Source organism: Pseudonaja textilis, chromosome 3 (assembly GCF_049901715.1).
Source record: "Pseudonaja textilis isolate UNSWEBS1 chromosome 3, rPseTex1.2, whole genome shotgun sequence".
NCBI classification, from domain to species: Eukaryota; Metazoa; Chordata; class Lepidosauria; order Squamata; family Elapidae; genus Pseudonaja; species Pseudonaja textilis.
In genome coordinates, this window is record NC_141992.1 from 7,248,427 (window position 1) to 7,273,851 (window position 25,425).

At 43.6% G+C, this 25,425-nt stretch overlaps 1 protein-coding gene across 3 annotated transcripts in view; it reads left to right on the plus strand.

Moving 5' to 3' along the window:
* The window catches only part of MYT1 (myelin transcription factor 1), a 160,024-nt gene that overhangs the window by 38,816 nt on the left and 95,783 nt on the right, over nucleotides 1-25,425 (plus strand). For all 3 annotated transcript variants that reach the window (XM_087928876.1, XM_087928877.1, XM_087928875.1), the window contains exon 2: nucleotides 15,491-15,591. The gene's annotated coding sequence lies outside the window, so the exon portion shown is untranslated. The remainder of the gene's footprint in view (nucleotides 1-15,490; nucleotides 15,592-25,425) is intronic.

The window sequence follows — 25,425 nt, forward strand, 5'->3', positions numbered from 1 at the left end:
AACCGTGGGACCTCAGGATGCTGCATCCATTGCAAAGTCATGCCGGTTGCCAAGCAACCTAAATGCTGATCGCACGACCGTGGGGATACTGTGGCTGTCATAAGTGCGGGGGTTGGCGTTTCAAACGGTCGCTTAGTGAACGGTTGTGTGCACCAAGGGATGACCTGTAAGCATCCACTCTGTTATGAAGCCAGATTCTCTTAAACACCCGGTGGCTAAAAGTCGGTAGAGATTCTCAGTCATCCAAGTTTTGGATTTGTCCCAAATCTGCTTTTTCAGGGGGCAACTGGACTTCCTTGCTTTTTTCTTTTGAAAGACGTTTCACTTCTCATCCAAGAAGCTTCTTCAGTTCTGACTGGATGGTGGGGAAAGGAAGGATTTATATGCCTTGCCGACAGCTGGTAATGTGTGCGAGCTGGAGAAGCTTCTTGGGTGAGAAGGAAGGGAAAAAGAAGAAAGTCCAGTGGTGACCTGAAAAAAAAGAACTACATTTGGGACTTGGTGGCCAACATAACAATTGCAGCGATTCCCTTAGCAATGGTGGCAAGAAAGGTCATAAAACGGGGTAAAACTCACTTTGCGACTGTCTTGCTCAACGATGGATCTTTGGGGCTCCCTTGTGGTCGTAAATGGAGGACCACTTGTCCTGCCTTAAACAAAGAGGGGGAAAAAAACCCAATAAATATAATTTCTCTCCCATATAACCTGTGCAATGTGCATACGAAGATTCCTGCGTCAGCAAGTTGTTTGTGTGTGTGTGTGTGTGTGTGTTTATCCTGCAAGGTTATCCTGCAGTATGTACCACACAAATCATTAATGGTGACTTGCTGGTTATGGCTTGAGGGGTAAATTCTTGCCTGGAGCAACTGGAAATCATATCCAGGATTGCTATCAGAGTCAAGCTTTCTCAGAGACTCCTCCAGGCTTTTAAAAACTCTTTGAAAAATTGATCCGTGGTGGGATTCAAACCTTTTTATTACTGCTTCTGTGGGCGTGGCTCGGTGGGCGTGGCAGGGGAAGGTTACTATGAAAAATCCCCATTCCCTCCTCACCCCACTGACCTGCTTTCCAGCTACGTTCTCCTGTGCAGGGCAGCCAGCCAATCAGCTGGGATTCGGGAGGCGGAGAATAGATGGGGGTGGGGCCAGTCAGAGGATGGGATTTGCTGGTTCTCCCAACTACTCAAAATGTCCGCTACCGGTTCTCCAGAACTGGTCCGAACCGGCTGAATTCACCACCTCTGGTTCTTATTCCTCCACGAACCCAGTCAGGGTGCTTTCCTCGGGGCTGAATGATTTCCCCAAAGGCCATCCAGGCCTGAAGTCGAAAACATCAATAGATGCAGGCGGTAGAAGGCCATTGGGAGGTAGTCCTCGACTTACGACGACCAGAATTTCCAATTGCTTGGCAAGATGGTTGTTAAGCGAGTCCTGCCCAATTTTACAATCTTTTATGCTTTGGTTGCAAAAGGAAATTGCTATAGTTGTTAAGTGAATCCAGCAGCCTGCAGTGACTTTTTAGGGCAGTTGTTAAGTGAATACAGCTTCCCTAATGTGTATTTTTTGGGTAAGAATCAGCAAAAAATAGTCACAAATGACAATCACAGGTTCTTTTCCAGCAGGGAGCCTTTTTGTCTGTCTTCTATGAAAGAAGCTCTTGTTTATTTCTCTGTATTTAAATCTGTATTAAATCCATAACTCCACCTCAATCTCATTCTTCCCCCTCCCCCTCCCTCCCTCTCCCTCTCGGTCCTTCCCTCATCTCTTTCTTTCTCTCTCTTTCTCTGTGTCTCTCCTTCCCTCCTTCTCCCTCTTTCATTTTCTCTTTCTCTGTCTCTTGCCCTCTTCTCCCCCTCCCTCTCCTTCTCTCTCTCTCTCTCCTTCCCTCCTCTTTCATTCTCTCTTTCTCTGTCTCTCTCCCTCTCCCTCCTTCCTTCCCCCTTCCTCTCCCCTCCCTGTCTCCTCTCTCTCCCTCTCCCTCCCTCTCTGTTTCTCTCCTTCCCTCTCTCTTTCATTCTCTCTTTCTCTGTCTTGTCTTTCTCCCTTTCCTTCCCTCTTCTTCTCCCCTTTCTGTCTCCTTCTCCCCTCCCTCTCCTCTCTCTCTCTCTCTCTCTCCTTCCCTCCTTCTCTTTCATTCTCTCTTTCTCTTTCTCTGTCTCTCTCCCTCTCCCTCCTTCCTTCCCCCTTCCTCTCCCCCTCCCTGTCTCCTCTCTCTCCCTCTCCCTCCCTCTCTGTTTCTCTCCTTCCCTGTCTCTTTCATTCTCTCTTTCTCTGTCTTGTCTTTCTCCCTCTTTCCTTCCCTCTTCCTCTCCCCCTTTCTGTCTCCTTCTCTCCCTCCCTCCCTCTCTCTCTCTTTCATATTTCCTTCTCCAAATTCATGCAACCTGGTTATTAAATAAACAACAGGTTGGATTCATCTGACATCCAAGCACAGCTTGTCTTCAGATTTACGACCACAATTGTCCAAACTTTCTACAAAACAGTTGTAAAAAAAGTTTCTTTCCCCATTTTACGACCTTTCTTGCCCAGTTGTTAAGCAAATGACACAGTTGTTGAATTAGTAACATGGTTATTCAGTAAATCTGGGCTTTGCTCATCCGACGGTTACAAAACGGGATCACTTGACCCTGGGGCGCTGCGACCATCATAAATACGAGTCAGTTGACGAGCGTCTGAATTTTGATCCCGTGATGGGATTCTACAATGGTCACACGTGTGAAAAACGGTCATGTCCCTTTTTTCAGTCCTGTTTGTAACTTTGAACAGTCACTAAATGAATGGCTTTAAGTCGAGGATGAACTGTACCAAGCCCCACATAGATAATATTAGACAAGTTTCCTACCAACTACATGTTTACAAACACTGATCGTTGGATTAATGGGAACCTCCATAATGTTGTATCTCCATCATGTCTTTTAAAACTACTCTAACTTTATTTACATTTTCTGTAGCAAAATACTGCCGTGCTCAATTATCCTTTGTGGCAAAATTATTTTCCTTGCCTTCCCTCGTGGCAGCTCCCTTTTTGTAATCCCACACAAATACAGGTAATCCTTGGCTTATGGCCACAACAGAGCTGTGATGACCCAAAGGGACGTGGCACAAAGGCAACACAGTCAGATAATCAGTAGGAGCCCCTTTATTTGCCCCCAATGTCCTGTTTACCTTCTGCCTGGAGAAACACTCTCCCAGGAACGGCCTTTGGCTGCGGAGAGTCAAGTCCAAAACAGGGTCAGCAAAAACTGTAAGAACAGTAGGAATTCAACATAGTTGGGAGGATGCCAGGAACACAGATAGTCAATACAAGATAAATTCATGTTTGTTTCCAGCAGACGCCGCACTCAGCATGCATCTCTTTTAAACTCTCTTCCCAGGTTTGCCTAACAAAGGGAATCAGGGCCCTTTCCTCCCCCGTAAGCCATGCAACCCACGTTGCTCTCTTCTCCTGTGTGCCCTAGGATGAAGAGGGGGTGGGCCTGGGTCTTCCTCTGAACTCCCTCTCCCTTGTTCCACCTCTCTCCTGCTCTGCCCAGCCGGACTTTGCCCTTCCCCAGTTTCTTCCACAGCCAACGGAGCCACACTCCCACTCCCTGTCAGCTCCTTCGTCTTCCTCCTCGGATTCAGACTCCAACAGGGGTATGACAGGAGCCCAAAATTTAAGTTGCTAAGTGTGTCCATTGTTAATAAGTGAGTTGTACCCCATTTTACAACCTTTCTTGACACAGTTATTAAGCAAATCACTGCAGTGGTTAAGTGAGCAACCCGGTCGTTAAGTGAATCTGGCTTCCCCATTGACTTTGCTCGTCCAAAGGTCGTGAAAGGGGATGACATGATTCCAGGACACTGCAACCATCGTAAGTATGAGTCAGTTGCCAAGTGCCTGAATTTTGATTGTGTGACTGTGGGGGATGCTGCAACGGTTGTGAAAAACAGTCATAAGACCATTTTTTTCCCAGTGCCATGGAAACTTCGGTCACTAAACAAACTGTTATGTCAAAGACTACCTGCATGATTATTTCCTTAAGCCAAGCCATGAGTGATGCCTTTAAAAAAAAATCTCAGCTCTCAGAAAGTGTGCCGTTTCCTTTCGAACCTCATGCAGAATGTTAAACTGTTTGTTGCACCGCTAATGACTAATCATTAAAGCCTATTAATTGAGGTTTAACAGCTGTGTAATGGAGAGACACGACGTCAGGAGATATGATGGAAGATCTGGAGGGGGTGGAGGATGGAGAAGAAGGGGGAAAAAAAACAGCATAAATTCTTGGGAAATTGCTGCTGGAAGTTCCCTTTGCTGAAAACCACTTGGCCTCAGTTTCCTTTGCAAAAGGACATAGAATAAAGAAGAGAATATTTGTAGTGTGGGAAGAAATATCCACCTGGTTCGGTTCCAAGCTGGGAGAAAAACACTGAAAACATGGAAGCTGATTGGAAAGATGAATTTTAATCTTGAAGCAGAACCACACGGTTCTGGTTCTGGTGCAGCTGACCCCATGGAGTTGAGAGTGAGCGGCTTTTATACCTTCTCTTGGGCTTTGCACTTGAGCTTCCTGTTCCTGTGCAGGAACATGCATTCTATTGGCTGTTGGAGGGGTCATACAGGGGTCATAGCTGGCTCGATTGTCTGAGCTAAGTTTGGTTGAAGTTTGGAGGGTGACGCAGTGTCCTTAGGAGATTGTGCCATGTGGTGAGGTATGCCGCTAGAGGGTAGTGGGTTAATCCTATTATGTCTTGAAGGGTCATGTCTTAATCCCATCACCTTGGAGCTTCTGAAGGCCTTTGGTTTTGTAAATAGGAGAGCACAGTCTTTCTTAATGGGGCAGAAAACATCTGCTGGGGGCTATTAAGAAAGGTGGGGGCTTTCTTTTTCTGTCTCTGCATGTTTCTCCATTCCCCCTTTAGGGAAATATAACATTCTGCCTTTTGAATATCTCTCAAAATATTTCATTCTTCCAGGAGAGATGGCGGGTCTTTCCTCAAGTAGCTCAGGGTCCAAATGAGGGGTTTTTGTTGCAGATGTCTCATTACTCAACAAGGTAGCATCATCAGTGCTAGAAGGGAGTCAGGTTTTCAGAGAAGGGGCAAGGGGGAGGACTGTGGGGTCCTTGGTGCTCTCTGATTTTAGTTGTTGGCTTGCAGACCTTTCCTTACCCATCATCAGTCCTAGAAGGCTTGGCCCGTTGGTGTTGATTTTCTTTGCGGTTCCTCGAATTGGCTGTTTGGTTTACTGGTTGGTTGTCTAAACTGGCGATAGCGGTAGAAGACAATATTTGTAGCTCAGGGTTAAATTGTGGGGTCTCTCTGAGCTTGGTGGTTTTCTTGCAGATCTTTCAATTAGGTAACATTATCAGTGGTAGAAGGGAAGATGGTTTGTGGGCGGGAGGAGAGGCTGTGGAGTCTTTGGTGCTCTCTGAGCTTGGTTATTTTCTTACGGACATTTCATTACCCAAGTAGGTAAGATCCTCAGTGCTAGAAGGGAGTGGTATGTGTGAAGAAGAGGAGGGGAGACTGAGGAGTTCTTGGTGCTTTCCGAGCTTGCTTGCAGACCTTTCATTACCCAACTAGGTAACATCATCAGTGCTAGAAGGCAGTGGATTTGCTCTCAGGTTATATACTAGTGGCTTGCCCTGTGGGAATTTTCTTGGTGGTTCCTTGGTTTGGCTGTTGTTTACTGGTTGATTGTCTGAATTGGTTATTCTTTTCATCAGAGAGTCTGAATACACACACACACACACACACACACACACTTTCCCCCTCTGCCTCCCTTTCCTCTCCCTTCCCTCTTTCCTCCTTCCCCCCTCTCTGTCCCTTTCCCTCCTTCTTTGTCTCTCCCTCCTTTCTCTCCCTCTCTCCTTCCCTCTCTCTTTCTTTTCCTCCCTCTCCCCCACTCCCCTTCTCTCACACTGTGTGTGTGTGAGTGTATGAGTATGTGTACCAAGGGGCATTTTCTTCAGGAATCATGTCACCATGATTCCTAAACAGAGAGCCTTCTTCTGAAGCAATCTTTGGAGCTGAATGGAGTGAAATTTATATGGAATCTGCCACCGATTGCCTGTGACACTGCTGATATTCAGGAAAGCTGAGAGGCACTTTGTGTCAAAAGACAAAAAATATATAGTTCAGAGAAGGCAGGTGGGCCATCTTGCACCTGTTCAGCAATGCCTTAACCTAAATGCCTTTTTTATTTTATTTTCCCCTGGAATCTGCAGCTGCCAAGCAACCATCCCAGGATAAGAAACCTTTGGTTCAAGAAGCTGCTGGCAGGTGTTATCAGTTCAGAATCCAAAGCATCTTTTATTTTATTTTTTTGCTTTGAAACCAAAAACTTGCACCGCACAGTCACTTCATTTATAAATCGCTGCAAAGAAAAGCCAGCCAGCTAGAAATCCCCCTGCACCATCCAAATGAAAAACTGGTGTAGAAAAAAAAACAAGTGGGAGAATTTTTCTACCTGGCACCAGATTAGTTATTCAGAGGGTAATTTAAATCTTTCTAGCCAGAGCTGTTATTTGCTGCCTACAAATGGCACTGGTAAATTGCCAAAAAAGCCAGCACCGTCTTAGCCTGCATTAATAGAGGGATAGAATTGCGTGAAGTATTAGTACTGTTTTATAATATGTTGGTTATGGCATCCAATTTTGGTTGCTACGATATAAAAAAAAAAAGACATTGAAACTCTAGAAAGAGTGCAAAGCAGAGTAACGAAGATGATTAGGGGACTGGAGGCTAAAACATATGAAGAACAGTTGCAGGAAGTGGGTATGTCTAGTTTAATGAAAAGAAGGACCGGGGGTAAAATGGTAGCGGTCTTGCCACAAAGAAGAGGGAGTCAAGCTATTCTTCAAAAGAGGCAGGACAAGAAGCAACGGATGGAAACTAACCAAGGAGAGAAGCAACCTAGAACTAGGGAGAAATTTCCACACAGTAATTAATCAGTGGAACAACTTGCCACTAGAAGTTGTGCTTGCTCCAACACTGGAGGTTTTTAAGAAGGGATTGGACAACCATTTGTCTGTAATGGTATAGGGCAGGGATCTTCAAACTTGGCAACTTTTGGCTGGCTGAGGAATTCTGGGAGTTGAAGTCCACAAGTCTTAAAGTTGCCAAGTTTGGAGACCTCTGGTATAGGGTCTCCTGCCTGAGCAAGGGGTTGGGAGAGAAGACCTCAAGGATCCCTGCCGACTTATTTTGTCATTCTGCCCTGCAGCTAAAAAGAGAACGTAGAATTGTAGGGCTGGGGGGGAACCTCAGTGATCTTCTAGTCCAACCCCCTGCTCAAGACACGAGACCTTATACCATTCAGGTCAAATGCGGGGGAGGGAATATATTTTCCTGCAAAACTTCTTCATTTCTTGTTTTCCCGCCCAACTTTTCAAGGGCCGCAGGGCGCACAAAATAGGCTTAGGCATCAATATAAGCTAACGGAGGAATCTAGCTGATATTTCCTGTTTTTTTTTTCTTCTAGAAATTTTAGAGGGAGTTTCAGGGGCCTTTTATCTTGTTTGTTAGGTCGACCTTTTCTTCACTTTTGTGTGTGTGTGTGTGTGTGTGTGTGTGTGTTTCAGCAGGAGATCATGACACTGATTTTCTGCACACTGCCTGCTTCTTAATAATCTGGATGAAAACTCATTTATGAAAACTCATTTATTCTCTGAGACCTGCATTTCTCTGAAGTATGGGAAGATCAGCAGGAAAAAAAAGGGCATATATTAATGCATTGAATTATAGTAGTACACCTTCTAAATTCGGAAAATTGCTTTGCAAATGCTGCAAATTATTACATATTCATAGAAATTTGTCTTGCTACGCAAGAGGCTGTGGATGTAAAGGTATTTCTCTCTTTTTTTAAAAAAAATCAAACCATGTTGTAAACAGAACAAACAGAATTCTCCAGTTTGCAAAGTGTCTTCGGTATTAATGGAGCTGTAAAACAGGTATTCTTCAAAGTTTTGACTGTAATTGAGCCTGGAATTACAGTTGTAAATCAGTGAGGTTGTTAATCGGTCACTATGTGAATCTTTAGGAAATTTCCCACCTCTCTAACCCACCCCACAGTGGTTAAGCAAAAATAGTGGTCATTAAGCAAATCTATTTTATGTAATTGGTGTATTTTTATGAAAACCAGATATAAACATCAGAAACTGGCAAAAAAAAAAAAAAAGACTTAGAAAATTGGGGTTATGGGACTGCTGGATTATAAACAACCATAAAGGTGAGCTGGTTGTACCCAAAATATAATCATTTGACCACAGGATATATGTGCAGCCATTGAAAGTTCAAAATTAGGTTTTGAAGGTAACTTGGGGGGTGGGGAGGTCTGTTGTAACTTCAAACAGTCACTAAGTGACTTGTCATTAAGCAAGGACCACTAATAGTAGACCACATGAAGAAAAACAAATGGAAAGGAATAGCAGCAAGTCTCCTCAATCAGCACTAGACAACTGATTTCACTAGCTTGATTTCCCATAATACCCCACTGTCATACTATACCTGGGGCATGCTGGGAAATTAAGGCGTCATACGACTCTGAGGTAAATCAGCTGCTTGGCAAGTATGTTGTGTACCACGCGTGGCCTTCATCTTCTTCTTCCTACGTTGGGCTATGTCAGATGATTGTTGTCGTTGATTCAATAGCTGAATTTAAACCATGTGCTGAACCACAGCCAGTCCTATAGGATAGATCAGGGGTCCCCAAACATGGCAACTTTAAGACTTGCGGACTTCAACTCCCAGAATTCTAGGAGTTGGGGTCCATAAGTCTTAACTTGGCTGAGGAATTCTGGGAGTTGAAGTCCACCAGTCTTAAAACTGGCTGGGGAACTCTGGGAGTTGAAGTCCACCAGTCTTAAAACCGGCTGGGGAATTCTAGGAGTTGAAGTCCACCAGTCTTAAAACTGGCTGGGGAACTCTGGGAATTGAAGTCCACCAGTCTTAAAACTGGCTGGGGAACTCTGGAAATTGAAGTCCACCAATTTTAAAACTGGCTGGGGAATTCTAGGAGTTGAAGTCCACCAGTCTTAAAACTGGCTGGGGAATTCTGGGTATTGAAGTCCACCAGTTTGGAGACTCCTGATATAGACTATAGGCCAGTGTTCTTTAAACCTGGCGACTTTAAAATGGGCAGACTTCAAATCCCCAGAATCCCCTCAGCAGCATGGAATTCTGGGAGTTGAAGTGCGCACACCTTAAGATTGCTAAGTTGACATGTAGACTATGAAGTACAACCGGTGCCTGAGCAACATGGAACAAGCAGCAAATATTCCTTGTCTTGTTGGCAAACGGAAAAAGTTTGTTTTGCCAGGAACCTTCCCTGAGTCGCTTTTGGTTTGTTGTTGCTTTTACAAATCATTTTACTTAATTCCTTTTTTTTTTTTTTTTTGTCTTTCCACCTAGAAAAGCCCCCAGGCTCAAATTGGCTGCAATTTGCAGTTTCTTCATTCCACTGGGCCATTATTGCTAACGAATGCAGCAAATTGGGTGTGAATCAGCCCATTATGGTTTCTTCAACAAACTATGGTTAAATGAGCCAAGGCATAATATGATCTGTGAACAAGGCCCACAAAATCCTGCTCTTTTCCTTCCCCTCCCCCCCAGCAGCTAACCTGGGGATACTGAGGTTTCAGTCAGAGACCCTGCAGATACTTTTAGCCAATCACGAGCTTTCAGTTCAAGCAACCTCACGGGATTGGTGGAATCGTAGAATTGGAGAGACACTTCAAAGGGGAACTCCTTTCTTAGTGCAGGTGAGGGGTACCTGCCAGGTATAGATCTGCTTGAACTGGGGGTTGGACTAGAAGACCTCCAAGGTCCCTTCCAGTCCAATTGAACTGAACTGAACTGAATGCTTTATTTGGCCAAGTGTGATTAGGCACACAAGGAATTTGTCTCTGGTGCAAAAGCATTCTGCGTACATGCAAAGCAACAGGATAACAATAATTATAATTCCAACAAAAGGTAGAATATAGAAGAGAATAAGGACAATAACATCAACAATAATGATAATACCACGGCGACACTACATGGGTTAATAGACATTAGGCAGCACAGAGAGAATTAAGTGCTCAGAATTGTTATTCAGAGTAATAGTTGGAAGGGACCTTGGAGATCTTCTAGTCTAACCCCCTGCTGAAGCAGGAGACCCTACACTATTTCAGACAAATGGTTGTCCAATCTCTTCTTTAAAATCTCCGGTAATGGAGCACCCACAACTTCTGAAGAGAAGCCAGTTCTAATGATTTATTGTACTAACTGTCAAGAAATTTCTCCTTAGTTCTCGGTTGCTTTTCTCCTTGGGGAGTTTCTATCCGTTGCTTCTTCTCCTGAATTCAGGTGCTTTGGGGAATAGGATGACCCCCCTCTTCTTTGTGGCAACCCCTAAGATATTGGGACCCTGCTATTACGTCACCCTTGGTCACCCTTCGTTCTTCTTTTCGTTAAACTAGACATACGCAATTCCTGCAACCGTTCTTCGTATGTTTTGGCCTCCAGCCCCCTAATGTTTATTGCTCTGTACTCTCTCCAGAGTCTCAACATCTTTTTTTATATTGTGGTGACCAAAACCAGATGGAATATTCTCAGTGTGGTCTTATTTCTATCTTCTATGTTGTCCCAAACGTGTTTTTTTTTTCAAGAGGCCACTGGAGTTCCTAGGTTTTCCTTGGAAGACATTTCGCTTCTCATCCAAGAAGCTTCTTCAGCTCTGGAGGGTGGGGAATTTATAAATCCTTCTCTTCCCCACCATTTGCAGCACTCAGGTAACCCGGAGGACACAGATAAACCTCCAAGTGGCCTCAGCGACACAAATGACCAGCTCTCTGCAAGGAATATAAATCCTTCCATTCCTCGCCATCGAGTCAGAGCTGAAGAAGCTTCTTGGATGAGAAGCGAAACATCTTCCAAGAAAAACCAGAAACTCCCGTTGCCTCTTGGGAAAAGAAAGCCCCTTTGGGACAACCATGATCTAGATCAGCGGTTCCCAACCTGGGGTGCTCGCACTCCCTGGGGGTGTGAGATGATATTCCAGGGGGTGCGAGAAAAGTCCAGGTAAATAATAGAATATTGGCTATAAGTTGGCATTTTTATTTATTATGCAATGGATTAACTTTGTTTTCATTTTAGAGTTAAGTATCGTTATTTAGTGGCCGTCACATACCTAGATGATAAGATTCAATCCTACCATATATTTAACGCGTTCAGTAGTTCTTAAAATCTAACTTTCAGGGGATGCGAGGTTCGAGTGAAATTTCTTTAGGGGTGCGGGTTGAAAAAAAGGTTGGGAACCACTGATCCAGATGACTGAATATCTCCGTAGACATTACGTTCTATGTTCTATCCAAACTCTGTTTGAGCCCTTCTTGAAAGAAGAAAGGTTACAGATAGTAGTCCTTGACTTATGACTGGTTGCTTAGCAACCATTCAGACGCACAATGGACCTCCCTTCAAATACTTATGATTCAGTTACAAAGTTCCAAAAGGTCACATGACCAGAATTTCTATTGCTCAGCAAGACACTTGTGAAGTAAATTTTCCCAATTTTACTTTTTGCCAAGGAAATCACTGCAGTCTTTAAGTGTATCATGTTGTTAAGTGAATCCGGCTTCCCATATTGGTTTTGTTTATCGGAAGCTGGCTGGGAAGGTCACCCTGTCAGGATTCTGGCAGTTACACCAATTAAATTATGAGTCTCGAGCCCAACTTCCAAAACTTCCAAAGGATTTATTGAGAGTTCACATGTCCAGCACTGCCTGGATGTAGGTGACTCTAAGACACATCATTCCTTGTCACCCTTGACCCTGGTTTTCCCACCACTCTCTGGGTGTATCGTAATTCATATTCTCCAATGGGACACCTCCATAGCCAAGAGTCATCAATCATGCTCTCACGTTAGATATTTGCACGGCAGAAACTTCAGTCACCTAGTTACTATCTTTGAAGAACTATTTATGGAATGCACTTTCAATTTCCAAGCTGCCGCATTGGTCTTTCAAACCCGTTTCCCCGCCCTCCCTATCTGTTGACAACTCTAAAAAGACCACAGAAATATTTTATGAGTCAACAGACACATAGCAATCCACATCACCCGGGAAGCTGCAACCATCATAAATATTTATTGGTTGTCCAGCACCCAAATTTTAATTGCATGACCTTGAAGATGCTACGATGGTCGTAAGTGCGAAGACCACTCCTAAATCGCTTTTTTTTTCCAGTCTTGCTTTAACTTGAAACAAACGGTTGTAAGTCAAGGACTAACCTAAAATATGTGTGATAAGCAAAAGGTATGTTATTTTAGGCCAAAGAGTAGAGGTTTAGGATTAAATATAGAAACAGGGGTGTCAATGTCAGATTTTCAAGTGATGAAATCCATTTAAAAAGAATAAAACAAAATCCATCTTCTAAGACAATTTCTTTTATTTAGGAAAACATCAAATTGGCAAAGTCCATGGTAATTCTGGATCTGACACAACCAGGAGTGAGATTCTACCAGCACGCACCTATTCACTAGAACCGGTTGTTAGCATTCTAAGCAGTTCGGAAAACCAGTTGTTAGAAGAAATTACTAGCCTAGTCCTGTAAGGAAGGTAGGAAGGAAACATTCTGGTGTTGCTTACAGAAACTGCCTCTCTATTAACCCCGATTACATTCTTGGCAGGACTAGACTTCCTGTCTCAGGAACTTCTCTGGAGTTTTTTTTCCCTCCTTTGCTGGTGCTTTGCTTGTGTGGAGTGACCATTCAAAGTTACAATGGCACTGAAAAAAGTGACTTATGACCATTTTTCACACTTACGACTGTTGCAGTATCCCCAAAGTCATGAGAGGCCAGGCGAGGAGATGCGTGCCTCGATGTGAATATTGAGTTGGCCATGCCCAGCCAATCACATGACCATCAAGCCACGCCCACTGCCTAAGCCATGCCTACAGACCCGGTTGTTAAAAAATTTGAATCCCACCCTTGCTTTATACCCGTGATGGCGAACCTATGGCACACCTACCACAGAGGGCATGCAGAACCCGCCCTCTGGGTACGCGAGCCACCGCCCCAGCTCAGTTCCACAGCGCATGGGCGCACACCTCTCACCAGCCAGCTGGTCTTCGGATCTTTGCCGCACAGCCGTGGGGGGCAGGGCACGTGTGCAGGGGATGGGATACATACACAGGGATGCGTGTGCATGTGGGGGGGGCATGTACAGGGGGGCAGGCACATGCGTGTGGCACGGGGAGCATGGCATTTGGATGATGCGCACACACGTGCATGCTTTGGGCACTCAGTGCCAAAATGGTTAGCCATCACTGCCCTATACCGTTTGAGACAAGTGGGTGTCCAATGTTTTAAAAACCTCCAACTTTGGGACACCTACAGCTTCTAGTGGCAAGCTGTTCCACTGGTTAATTGTTTTTATTTTATTTTATTTTATTTTGTCAAGCGATTATCAGATAACAGGTATAAGTATAAACATGGTTATGAATACATGAAATGGATACAAATAAGAAAACAATTGTCCTTAACTATTATGAAGTTTCTCCTTAATTCCAGGTTGCTTCTCTCCTTGATTAGTTTCCATCCATTGTTTCTTGTCTGGTCTTCTGGAGCTTTGGAGAATAAGTTTAACCCCTCTCTCTTTGTGGCAGCCCCTCAAATATTGGAAAACAACTATCCTGGGACCCCTTCTTTTCATTAAACTTAGACCTATCCAATTCTTGCAATTGACCTTCGTATGTTTTTGTCTCCAGGCCTTTAATCCGCTTAGTTCTTCTTCTCTGCACTTTTCCCAAAGTCTCAACAGGGATGCAGGATTTCAGGTGTGGTCTCACTAAGGGTTTATAAAGCGGTACTAATATTTCTTTATAAAACCTTAGTAATGCCACACCTGGAATAGCGCATCCAGTTTTCGTCACCACATTCCAAAAAAAAACATCAACCAAAGAAGGCTGTATATCCCATTGGTCAAGAAATTTGGACTGGGGGGATCTAGGAGGAGGGTCTTCCCAGCTTCTGCCTCCACCCTATGGAAACTCTTACCCTCCCCTCTGCAAGGTGATGTGAGCCCTCCCTCTTCTAACTTACTGGATGAGTCTTAAGACATGACTTGGCCAATCTCAAAGTCCGACTGCAGCCTTAGCGATGGCTGGTGGCCTGAAAACCTTCTTGCTGCCCTGTTAACCTCCTAACTTTTGAATTTTAACCTGATTTATGTCATCTTCTAAGTTGGTTTTAACTCTCGTTTTTAAGCTATGCTGTTCTCCATGTATTTATATGGTTTTATTGTGCTGCTATAAATTGCCTAGCGTCACTTACTGTAGGTGAGATGAGCGACGTAGAAATTTAATTTAAAAATAGCCTGGCTTCTCTTACTGATGATATGGGTGGGGTCCTTGGTGCTCTCTGAACTTGGCTGTTTTCTTGCAGAAGTTTCATTGCCCAATTAGGTAACATCATCAGTGCAAACCCCATTCCCTTCTAAAACAGATGTTGTTACCTAGTTGGGTAATAAAAGGTCTGCAAGAAAGCAACCAAGCTCAGAGAGTGTGATGACCCAAAGGGGCGTGTCACAAAGGCAACACGGTCCGATAATCAGTAGGAGTCCCTTCATTAGCTCCAACTTTTCCCCCAATGTCCTGGTTACCTTTTGGCTGGAGAAAAACTCTCCCAGGAACAGCCTTTGGCTGCAGGGAATCAAGTCCAAAACGTGGTCAACAAAAACTGTAACTATAAGTCCAATCAAGGCAAGATGAGGTAATTGGTCCGGCAGGGCAAGAGAAGGAATTCCAGACAGTATAGGCATGACAATAACTCAACATGGTTGGGAACACAGATAAGCAAAATCACCACAAGATAAATTCACATTTGCTCCCAGCAGCTGTTGCATGCAGCATGCATTTATTTTAAACTCTCTTCCCAGCTGTGGCTAATGAAGGAAATCAGGACCCTTTCCTCCTCTTAAGCCACACAACCCATGTTGCTCTCTTCTCCGTTCCTCCCTGCGTGCCCTAGGATGAAGAGGGGGTGGGCCTGGGTCTTCCTCTGAACTCCCTCTCCCTTGTTCTACCTCTCCCCTGCTCTGCCCAGCCGAACTTTGCCCTTCCCCAGTTTCTCCCACAACCAACAGAGCTACACTCCCACTCCCTGTCAGCTGTTCTTCTTCCTCCTCGGATTCAGACTCCGACAGGGGCATGACAGAGAGCACCAAGGACCCCACAGTTGTTCTCCTTCTCCTCCTCCCTCTTTTCTAGCACTGGTGATGTTACCTAGTTGTGTAATGAAACGTCTTCAACAAAACAACCAACCTCAGAGAATACAAAGAATCCCACACTCCTCCTCCTCCCCCTCCTCTTCCTCCTTTACTCCACCCTGCCTTCTAGCACTGGTGATGTTATCTAGTTGGGTAGTGATACGTCTGCAAGTAAACTTAAGAGAGCACCAAGGACCTCGTAGTTCAACCCTGAGCTACAAATATTCCTTTCTGATTCCATGCACTTTCTTCTTCTCTCCTTAGAAAATGAGTTCCGAGGCAAACTGCTGAGTCAAAGGTGGACCCAGGGGGAGAAAATCAACAGTTGTGAGTCAGCCCCAAACCTCCACAAGAGACACATCAAGGTGAGAAAGCCATTCTCCAGACCTAAGTTGTGGAAACAATGCCACGGTGCATTTCCTTGAGTCGGGACGGTAGGCCCATGTTTTGATGGGTCGATTTGAAGACCTCGTGACCTTCAGCTAACTTCCAAAGTTGGTGGAGGGAATCCATAAAGACTGTGGCTAAGGGAGACTTGTAGGGTCTTAGCTTGGTGATTTTCTTGCAGACATTTCATTATCCAGCTAGGTAACATCATCAGGGCTAGAAGAAAGTAGGGTTTGTGCTCTGTTTATATGGATGTGGTTACCCTGTCGGTGTTAGTGGGGCTGTTCTTGGTGGGTTCCTTGATTAGGCTATATGGTTTAATTGTTTCTTTGTCTGAGTTGGTAGTTCCTTGATTGTCCCACCAACACTGGCAGGTCACTGATATATAAACAGAGAGCAAACCCCACTCCCTTCTAGCATTGATGATGTTACCTAGTTGGGGGATGAAATATCCACAAGAAAACAACAGCATCAAGGACCCCATGGTCATCCTCCTCCTCCTCCTCCTCCTCCTCCTCCTCTTCAAATCCAATGTCAACTCATAAAGCTATGCCTGTTTTCAAGTTGCCATAAGCAGGTGTGTGTGTGTGGGGGGGGGAACCTGAAGGAGCAATATGGCAATTAAAACCAGAAGTACATTCCATGCTTATCTCACAAAGATCTAGCCTACTGGCTCTTCTGACCCTGAAAATCCTTCATTGGAGAATGTGATTGATGACACCCAGCTGGGGAACGTGCTTCATTGGAGAATCTGATTTATGACACACCCAGGGGGGAGGGGAGGAAACAGGGTCACAAATGACCGTAAATTATGTGAGGCAGAGTTGGCTTCATATGGCTCAATGTCAACATGTTGCTCCTAATAAATCTTTTGGATTCTTTTGAAGCTTGGCTTGAGGCTCAGGATTTCATTAGGGCAATCGTCGGAACCCTGACACCCCGCTCATGTTAGCATGATGATGCTATCTAGTTTGACAATGAAATGTCTGTGTGATGACCTAGGACATTGCAGAAAAGCAACAAAGTCACAAAAGTAGGTAAAGTTCCTTTAATTCCTCCATCTTGGCTTCCAATGTCCAGTTTTTATTTATTTATTTATTTTATTTTATTTGTCAATTGTTTACAAGATAATAAGTATAAGTGTATACATAGTTATGAATACATGAAATGGGTACATATAAGAAAAATAAAAGAAAAATAAAACAAACAATAGGACAGGGACGGTAGGCACGTTGGTGCGCTTATGCACGCCCCCTACAGACCTCTTAGGAAAGGGGTGAGGTCAATAGTAGACAGTCTAAGGTTAAAGTTTTTGGGGTTTGGGGAAGAAACTATAGAGTCGGGTAGAGTATTCCAGACATTGACCACTCTGTTGCTGAAGTCGTATTTCCTCCAATCAAGCTTGGTGCGGTTAACCTTGAGTACAGGTAGGACATTGCAATGTATGATTTTATATACCATGCTTAAATCAGACCGAAGACGGCGTAATTCAAGGTTTTCTAGTTCTAGAATTTCAAGTCTGGTGGCATAAGGTATTCTACAACGAGTAGAGGAGTGGAGAACTCTTCTTGTGAAATATTTCAGTTATCATCAGCTGGAGAAAAAACTCTCCCAAGAACAGTTTTTAAAGGGAAGAAATTCAGTCCGAATCCAAAGTACATATAAATTATAAATAAAAACCAACACAAACCACAGCTGCAGCAATTAACAAGACAGGACAGGATAAGGAATTGCAGAACTCAAAAGATAACAAAACACACACAGTTGGGAGGACACCGGAACCCACATAAGACTTGACGAACAAAAATAATGCATGCTTTGCTTCCAGCAAGGTTCTGTGCGCAAACACCCTCTTTATCCTGTTTTCCCAGCTGCAGCTAATGAAAGGAATCAGGGCCTTGTTCTCCCCCGTAACCCACCTTGCTCCCTTCTCCGTTCCTCCCTGCGTGCCCTAGGATGAAGAGGGGGTGGGCCTGGGTCTTTCTCTGAATGCCCAGCCGGACTGTGCCCTTCCCCAGTTTCCTCCACAGCCACTGGAGACACACTCCCACTCCCTCCTATCAGCTGTTTGACTTCCCCCTCAGAATCAGATTCCAACAGGGGCATGACAGTCTGCAAGAAAGCAACCAAGCTCAGAGACCACCAAGGATCCCATCCTTCTCCTTCACCACCACCACTCCACAAACACCCCTCCGTTCTAGCACTGATGATGATACCTATTTGGGTAATGAACCATCTGCAAGAAAACAACCAAGCTCAGAGAGCATCAAGGCCTCCCTCTGTCCAACTCTGAACTACAAATATTATCTTCTAAGGTAGACTTCTCATGCGTCTGCCTTCCAAAATGTGTTGAGACTACAATTCCCAGAACTATCATGTCATCTGCAACTCTTACACTGCAAAAACATATGGACTACACAACTCGATCAGGACAAAGCAATAGAAGCAATCTACATAGACTTCTGTAAAGCCTTTGATTCAGTGGTACACAACAAACTACTTCTAAAACTAAAATCTTATGGTATCTCTGGACACCTGCATTACTGGATAGAAGCATTCCTGTCAAACAGACAACAAATGGTCAAAATTGGGAGCGTCCTATCAAATTCTGTACCTGTCAATAGGGGTGTCTCCCAAGGCAGTGTTCCAGGACCAACTCTTTTCATACTTTACATAAATGACCTCTGTGATCATATCAAGAGCAACTGCGTTCTCTTCACTGATGATGTAAAGCTAAAAATACCACAGACAATACTGCTACCCTTCAAAAAGACCTTGACTATGTATCAGAATGGTCAAACAAATGGCAACTTCAAATCTCAACAAATAAATGCTCTGTCCTACATATTGGCCAAAAAAATCAGAAAATAAAATACAAGCTGAATAGTCAAGACCTTGTTGACGATCCAAACTCTGTCGAGGATCTTGGAGTATTCACCTCAAATGATCTAAGTGCTAGAGCCCACTGTAACTACATAGCCAAAAAGGCATTAAGGCGTTAACCTAATCTTACGTAGCTTTTTCTCTGGTAATATTACACTAATAACTAGAGCATACAAAACATTTGAATACAGCTCATCAGTCCGGAACCCACATTACGTATCTGATATTAACACAGTTGAGAAAGTCCAGAAATATTTCACAAGATGAGTTCTCCACTCCTCTACTTGTTGCAGAAGACCTTATGCAACCAGACTGGAAATTCTAGACCTAGAAAACCTACAACCTACAAGAGCACACAATAGATACAAACTCAAGGTTAACCGCACCAAACTTGATTGCCGGAAATACGACTTCAGCAACAGAGTGGTCAATGTCTGGAATACTCTACCTGACTCTGTGGTTTTTTCCCCAAACCCCAAAAACTTTAACCTTAGACTGTCTACTATTGACCTCACCCCTTTCCTAAGAGGTCTTTAGGGGGCGTGCATAAACGCACCAACGTGCCTACCGTCCCTGTCCTATTGCTTCTTTTTATTTTTCTCATATGTATCCATTTCATGTATTCATAACTATGTATATACTTATGCCTATTATCTTGTAAGTAATTGACATAAATAAATAAAATAAAAATAAAACATTACCTGCCCCACCCTCCCAGCATGCCTTCCTCCCCCCCTCCTCCCCCCAGTCTAGATTGGCATCCGTTCCACGAATACTTTAAAAGCGAATACTTTCCCTTCCTGTGAGAGGAAATATCTGATGCTCTGCTGAATAAGGATGGCCGGAAGTGCAGAATTCAACTTTCCCAGTTCTTTCTCCCAAGCTTAACGTTTTGTAATTGATTTATGCGACTGAATTTTTGCACGGCTTCCCTTTGCAACGAGGAAGTAGCCATACAACATGTTTACCTGCCGGTACTGTTTGTACCTACCAAGCTCTTCCTGGTTCAAAAAGAAAAGTTTTTCTCGTTAGATGAAAGTGATTAAAACTGAAATGGAGGCAATGCGAGGTGCATGAGCCAAGAGAGAATTATCCAGCCTGTTTATAATCGGTCAGCCTGGAGGCTGCTATTGTTTTTAATGAGCTGCTTTTTCCATACCTTTAATAGCCTCTTGAAGTATTATGAGCCAGTGATAATGGCTAATCAGTGCTTGTTTCCTTTCCATAATAATAATAAAAAAGTTTTCCTCAGCACCAACCTCATTTTGAAGCCAAATCACAAGGCGGCTTAGGCTGCCATTGTAAAGATCTGCTGTGATTCCTCTCTTTTTTAGGCAAAAAAAAAAAAAAAGAGTTCTCCAGCAGTACACTCAGCTTTTTACGTTTTTGGCAGCACATTGATACGCTTTTCCTTCATGGCTCTTTAAAAATAAAGAGGTTTAGAAAGAGGTTTAGAAAGGCGCATAAGTGTTACGGAGAATAAAGTCATCCTTTTGATGGTTGAATTTGGGTTGTTCTAGAAATGACTGGAAATGTTGAGAGATTGGAAGCAAAATATTGATTATATATATGTTGAGAGATTGTGTGTGTGTGTGTTAAGTTTTTGTGGGTACTTACATGTATGGTATTCAGCTTTGTTCAGGTATTTTCCCACGTCATTATAGTTGTGCTTTTAAAGTTGTAGCAACGTTTCGGCAGAATCTCATCTGCCATTATCAGGCTTCTGTATTGTGTTCATCTGTGAGTCTGGCTTTCACAGCCGTTTCTGTTTTAAATTTGTGGCTAGCCTACTGCTGTGCCAGAATGGTTTTTTCTTCATCCTGATTGGTTGGGAGTCTTGGTCTGTGTTTATTGGTCTTGGAGTTTGCCGTGTTCTGATTGATTGGTGTTTTTAATACCTTCTGTCTGTTTTGTAGCATTTTTTTTGTCTTGATTGGCTGACAACATTGTGTTCCTAGACCCAAATTTAAAACTGAAACGGCTGTGAAAGTCTGACTCACAGACGAACACAATACAGAAGCCTGATGATGGCAGATGAGATTCTGCCGAAACGTTGCTACAACTTTGAAAGCACAACTATAATGACGTAGGAAAATACCCGAACAAAGCTGAATACCATACACACACACACACACACACACACACACACACACATACGGTATATATACAGTGTGCATATATATACTGTGTGTGTGTGTGTGTGTGTGTGTGTGTGTATGGATCTTTGGTTGTTCGGGTTTTCTCCCGCGTAAGATTCAAAGTATCTAGGCAACGTTTCGATGAAGTCTCATTCATCATCATCAGGCCTCTGTCTTCGGCTCTTGCTTCTCGGAGTGATGTGATATATTTATTTATTTGTGTATTACTGCATAAAAACAAGTTCCTTCCTTCCTTCCTATTCTCCTCTTCTCTTCCTTCACATCTCTTTTCCTACCTTCCTTCCCTCCCCCTTTCCTCCTTCCTTCCTTCTGCTCTGTCTTTTCCTTCCTTCCTTCCTTCCTTCCTTCCTTCCTTCCTTCCTTCCTTCCTTCCTTCCTATTCTCCTCTCCTCCTCTTCCTCACATCTCTTTTCCTTCCTTCCTCTCTCCTTTCCCTTCCTTCCTTCCTTCTCTCCCCCTTCCCTTCTTTCTTCCTTTCTTCCTTCCTTCCCCCTCCCCGCTTCCCTTTCACCCATCCTTCCTTCCTTCCTCTTTACACCGCTAGCTGGCTTTTTCTTAGCTCTCTCTCGTGTTTTTTTTAGTATTTCTATCTTATAAGAAATTTTACTAAAATTCTTGGAAAAATAATGCAAAAGTCTGCAGCAGCAATTTCAGAATGTGTTACAGAGGCCAATGTTATGTCAGCCTACAAGGATCTGTGTGTTATACTTTTTTAAAAAATAAAAACTTCTGGGTAAGGAGAGCTAGTTGGGTCAGAATAAATAACAAAACTAAGAAAGCACATGATCATTATTCCTTTGCGTTTCCAGGCACGAGGCTGCTCCCAATTTAATTTAATTAACATTTAAAAAAAACATTTCTCTCTCTCTCTCTCTCTCTCACACACACACACACACACATATATATATATACACACACACACACACACACACACACACACAGAGAGAGAGAGAGAGAGAGAGAGTATATATAAAGGTAACAGGAGTATTTTACTTGAAGCAGCAGAGGTTCTGCCTGAAACCTGATTTAATTCCCAATTTAAACATTCGTGCTTGGAAAGCCACTACCTAGCAACTCAAGGAAGTGGCTTTTTGCTCCCAATTCCTTTCCTATTAAAAAATAAATAAGTGAGAACAAAAAGGGCACTGCATACCAGCAAACCCACAAACTCTGGATTGCCAAAAAGAAAACCAAAGAAACCCTGAATTAAAACGACCCCTTCTTAAGAGATGGGCACGTGGGGAGAAGTTGCTAAAAAGGCCAGGTGAAAGAAAAAAAAATTGAAATGGCTCTTTGCACACGCTCTGTGAATGAGCCTTCCTTCTTGCAAACCCTTCAATGGAACTCTTTTAATGGGAAGGAAGAAATTTGCCAAAAGAAAAGTGAAGGTTTGTTGTTTGCAGACAGGAAGGCCTTTAAAAGAGAGAGAGAGAGAGAGAGATCCAGCTGCAACTTTCTGAAAAGGAGGGGAAAGCAACAGCAGAACTGTTAAAAGTTCAGGCTGAATTATCTTGCCAAGCAAGAATTGGGGGCTTTTGTGCAGAGATCGGTCCACACTTAGCGGCGTCCAGGCAAACACGGCGGCCTGTGTGTGTCCCCCCAGAAACAAGGCATCGACTTGTGACGGGCGAAACAAAGTTAGTGGAAGACAGCTGGGCCAGTTGGCCTCTCAGGTCCTGTTGCCAGAGGCTCAGCTGACTGAAAAGAAAGTTCCTCCTGACTTTAAGTCCTGAAAGAGTCGTCCTGTCCTTGCAAGGATGATGAAGAAGGAACTTCTCCGAGGCTGTTTTATTTATTCTTTATTTAGTATTAAACCTATTATTGAAGCCAATGCAATCCTAAATTGCATTAACAGGGGGATGAAATCAAGATCACGTGAGGTATTACCGTAGTACTGCTCTATAAAGCCTTTACAAGGCCACACCTAGAATCCTGCATCCAGTTTGGGTCACCACGCTATAAAAATGATGTTGGGACTCTGGAAAGAGTGCAGAGAAGAGCAACCAAGATGAGGAACCTAAACATAAGGAAGAATGGTTGTAGGAATCGAGTATGTTTAATCTAGTGAAAAGAAAGACTATGCGAGACATGATGTTTCAATATTTGAGGGGCTGTCACAAAGAAGAGTGGGTCAACCTATTTTCCAAAGCACCAAAAAGGAAGATGAGAAGCAATGGATGGAAACTAATAAAAGAGAGAAGCAACCTAGAACTAAGGAGAAATTTCCTAACAGAACAATTAATCTGTGACGACCCAGAGTGTAACACAAACGTAACAAAATCCAAAATGTAAATAAATGTCTTTTAATGCCTCCAACTTGGCTCCACTGTTCAATAATTCTCAGTTGGAGATAAAATTTACTCAAAAATAGTCTTCAAAAGAAAGCAATACTGTCTGAATTTAATGAGAAGATAGAGGTGAAATAAAAAACCAAAACAAACTACAATGAAGGAATTTCCACAACGGACCAGGATAAGTAATTACCAAATTCAAGGAGATAACAAGGCACTGTCTGTTGGAAGGTCGCCAACCAAGATAACTTCAGCCCAAAATAAAACACGCTTTGCTTCAACCATCTCTCTTATATACTTTTCTCCCCAGCTGCAACCAGTGAGGGGGATCATGGCCGCTTCTTCTCTCGTAAGCCAATTTGTTTCCTCCTCCATTCCTCTCTGCATATCCTAGGATGAAGAGGGGATGGGCCTGGTTCTTCCTCTGACTGCCCAGTCGGCCTCTGCCCTTCCCCAGCCTTCTCCACAACCTCCAGAGCTACACCTCCACTCCCTGTCAGTTGTTCCTCCTCAGAGTCCCACTCTACCAAGGGCATGACATAATCAATGAAACAGTTTGCTTTCAGAAGTTGTAGATGCTCCATCACTGGAGGCTTTTCAGAAGAGATTGGACAGCCCTTTATCTGAAATAATATAGGGTCTCCTGCTTGAGCAGGGGGTGGGACTAGAAGACCTCCAAGGTCCCTTCCAACTCTGTTATTCTATGATTCATTCAAATGCTGCTCTGAATTGCTGGATGAAGTCATTTGTTACAGTGGAGTTGATAGTAGACTTCCTTCAGCTGGGTTGTGAGTGTTTGAGGCCAATCACGTTGCACAGTGACACACCAGCAAGTTCACAAAAGATCTTTTGGCTGTTTTGCCAACATCTGTGCCCAGACCAATCTGAGCAACTGCATCGTGGCATCATGGTTTTCTTATTTAGCTTTGATGTTGGTTAGAGACCTTTGTGTGTGAGTGGCCTCGGTGTAGGATGCACACCCAGTTCATCCAGCTACGAAGTTTACTGCTCGACAGATTGTATGACTGAGGAAAATGAGTTAATTTGGGAATCAGGCTTTTAACAGAATAAGAGAGTTTAAATAAACCGTTCAATTGATTTATTTGCATATTAGTTTGTTTTAAATGTAATTGCTGCCCATCTCATTTTAACCCCGAACTATAAATATTCTGTTTAATTGAAGTGATTTTAGAAATCCATAGTAATCTAGTCTGGCTCAGATTTTCGGCAGGTGGCAGGAGGCTAGCTTTGACTAACTGAACCCCTCCCCCCTCTTCTTATCTATGTAGATTCTCAGTCATCCACGTCATGGTTGTCTCAAAGGTGCTTCTTTTCAAAAACCTTTCTGGTTTTTCTTTGAATGTATGTTTCACTTCTCATCCCAGAAGCGTCTTCATCCCACCTGCATTTAAAGACAAAGGCCACTCTTTTGAAGACAGCAAACTCCATATATTTTGGACAGAAAGGACCGCCGGTTTGAAAGAGAGGTCCAAAGAGGCCATCGATGTCAAAATTACCAAGGATTCCTCTTTCCCACTCTTCCAATTTTATCTGAGAAGCCATTTTGTGAAGTAGGTTCGTCTCACCTACACCTTGATCGATCTAAAATGACCCGGCGAGCTGTTCTGACAAACAGCAGATTTTTAACACCGTTTATATTCTAATCGCTACACCACGTATACGGTGTCCTGCTTGAGCAGGGGGTTGGGCTAGAAGACCTCCAAGGTCCCTTCCAGCTCTAGTCTGATTGATTGATTAATTGATTGAATAGCCCTCTCTGGACAGAAAGGGAAGGATACGGCATCATCTATCTCCAGTCTACAACACAATCCTTTCAGTAGTTCCATAAAAGGCTGTACACCCATTTGCAGCACTCAGGTAAACCCTGAGGACTTCACAATGCCACAACCACCATCTAAATTAGGATCCCTTCCTCCGCCTCTCTGTCCCTGGCCAGTTTTCCCCATCTCCTTCCTCCCCATCAAGGCGAGCACTTTGGATGGTTCGCAGTTAAATGTTTTATTTGCACCGTTTGTTTATGCAAATGAAAACTGACAGCCAAGCCTTGTTAGGCTGTTTATTACACAGCAGTAAATTTTCATTTGAGGCCTTGAGAGGACTGGAGAGTGGTTTCTAATGGATGCTCTCCCCAGATTCGAAACAGGGACCACCACCGTTCTTGTCACACGGGCGTAGGGGGTTGACTTTGGCAGAGAAACTGGGAGGATAAAACGAGGTGGAGTAGGTTAAGTAAGCCAACTTCTAGTTAATTCAGCTGTGAACAAAACTCACCAAGGGAGGAATGTCAGGAGAATTTAAATCAAGCAGCTGGAAGGCCCTAAAGAGAGAGAGGTTGTGGGGGGGGAACACAGCAGAAAGGAAAAAAGGCAGAAGAGATCTATGAAACCACAGCTGGGAGCCACAGGAACAAATGTGCAAGCTACAGAGCCATGTGCGGGGAGCATGCCTTGACAAGGAA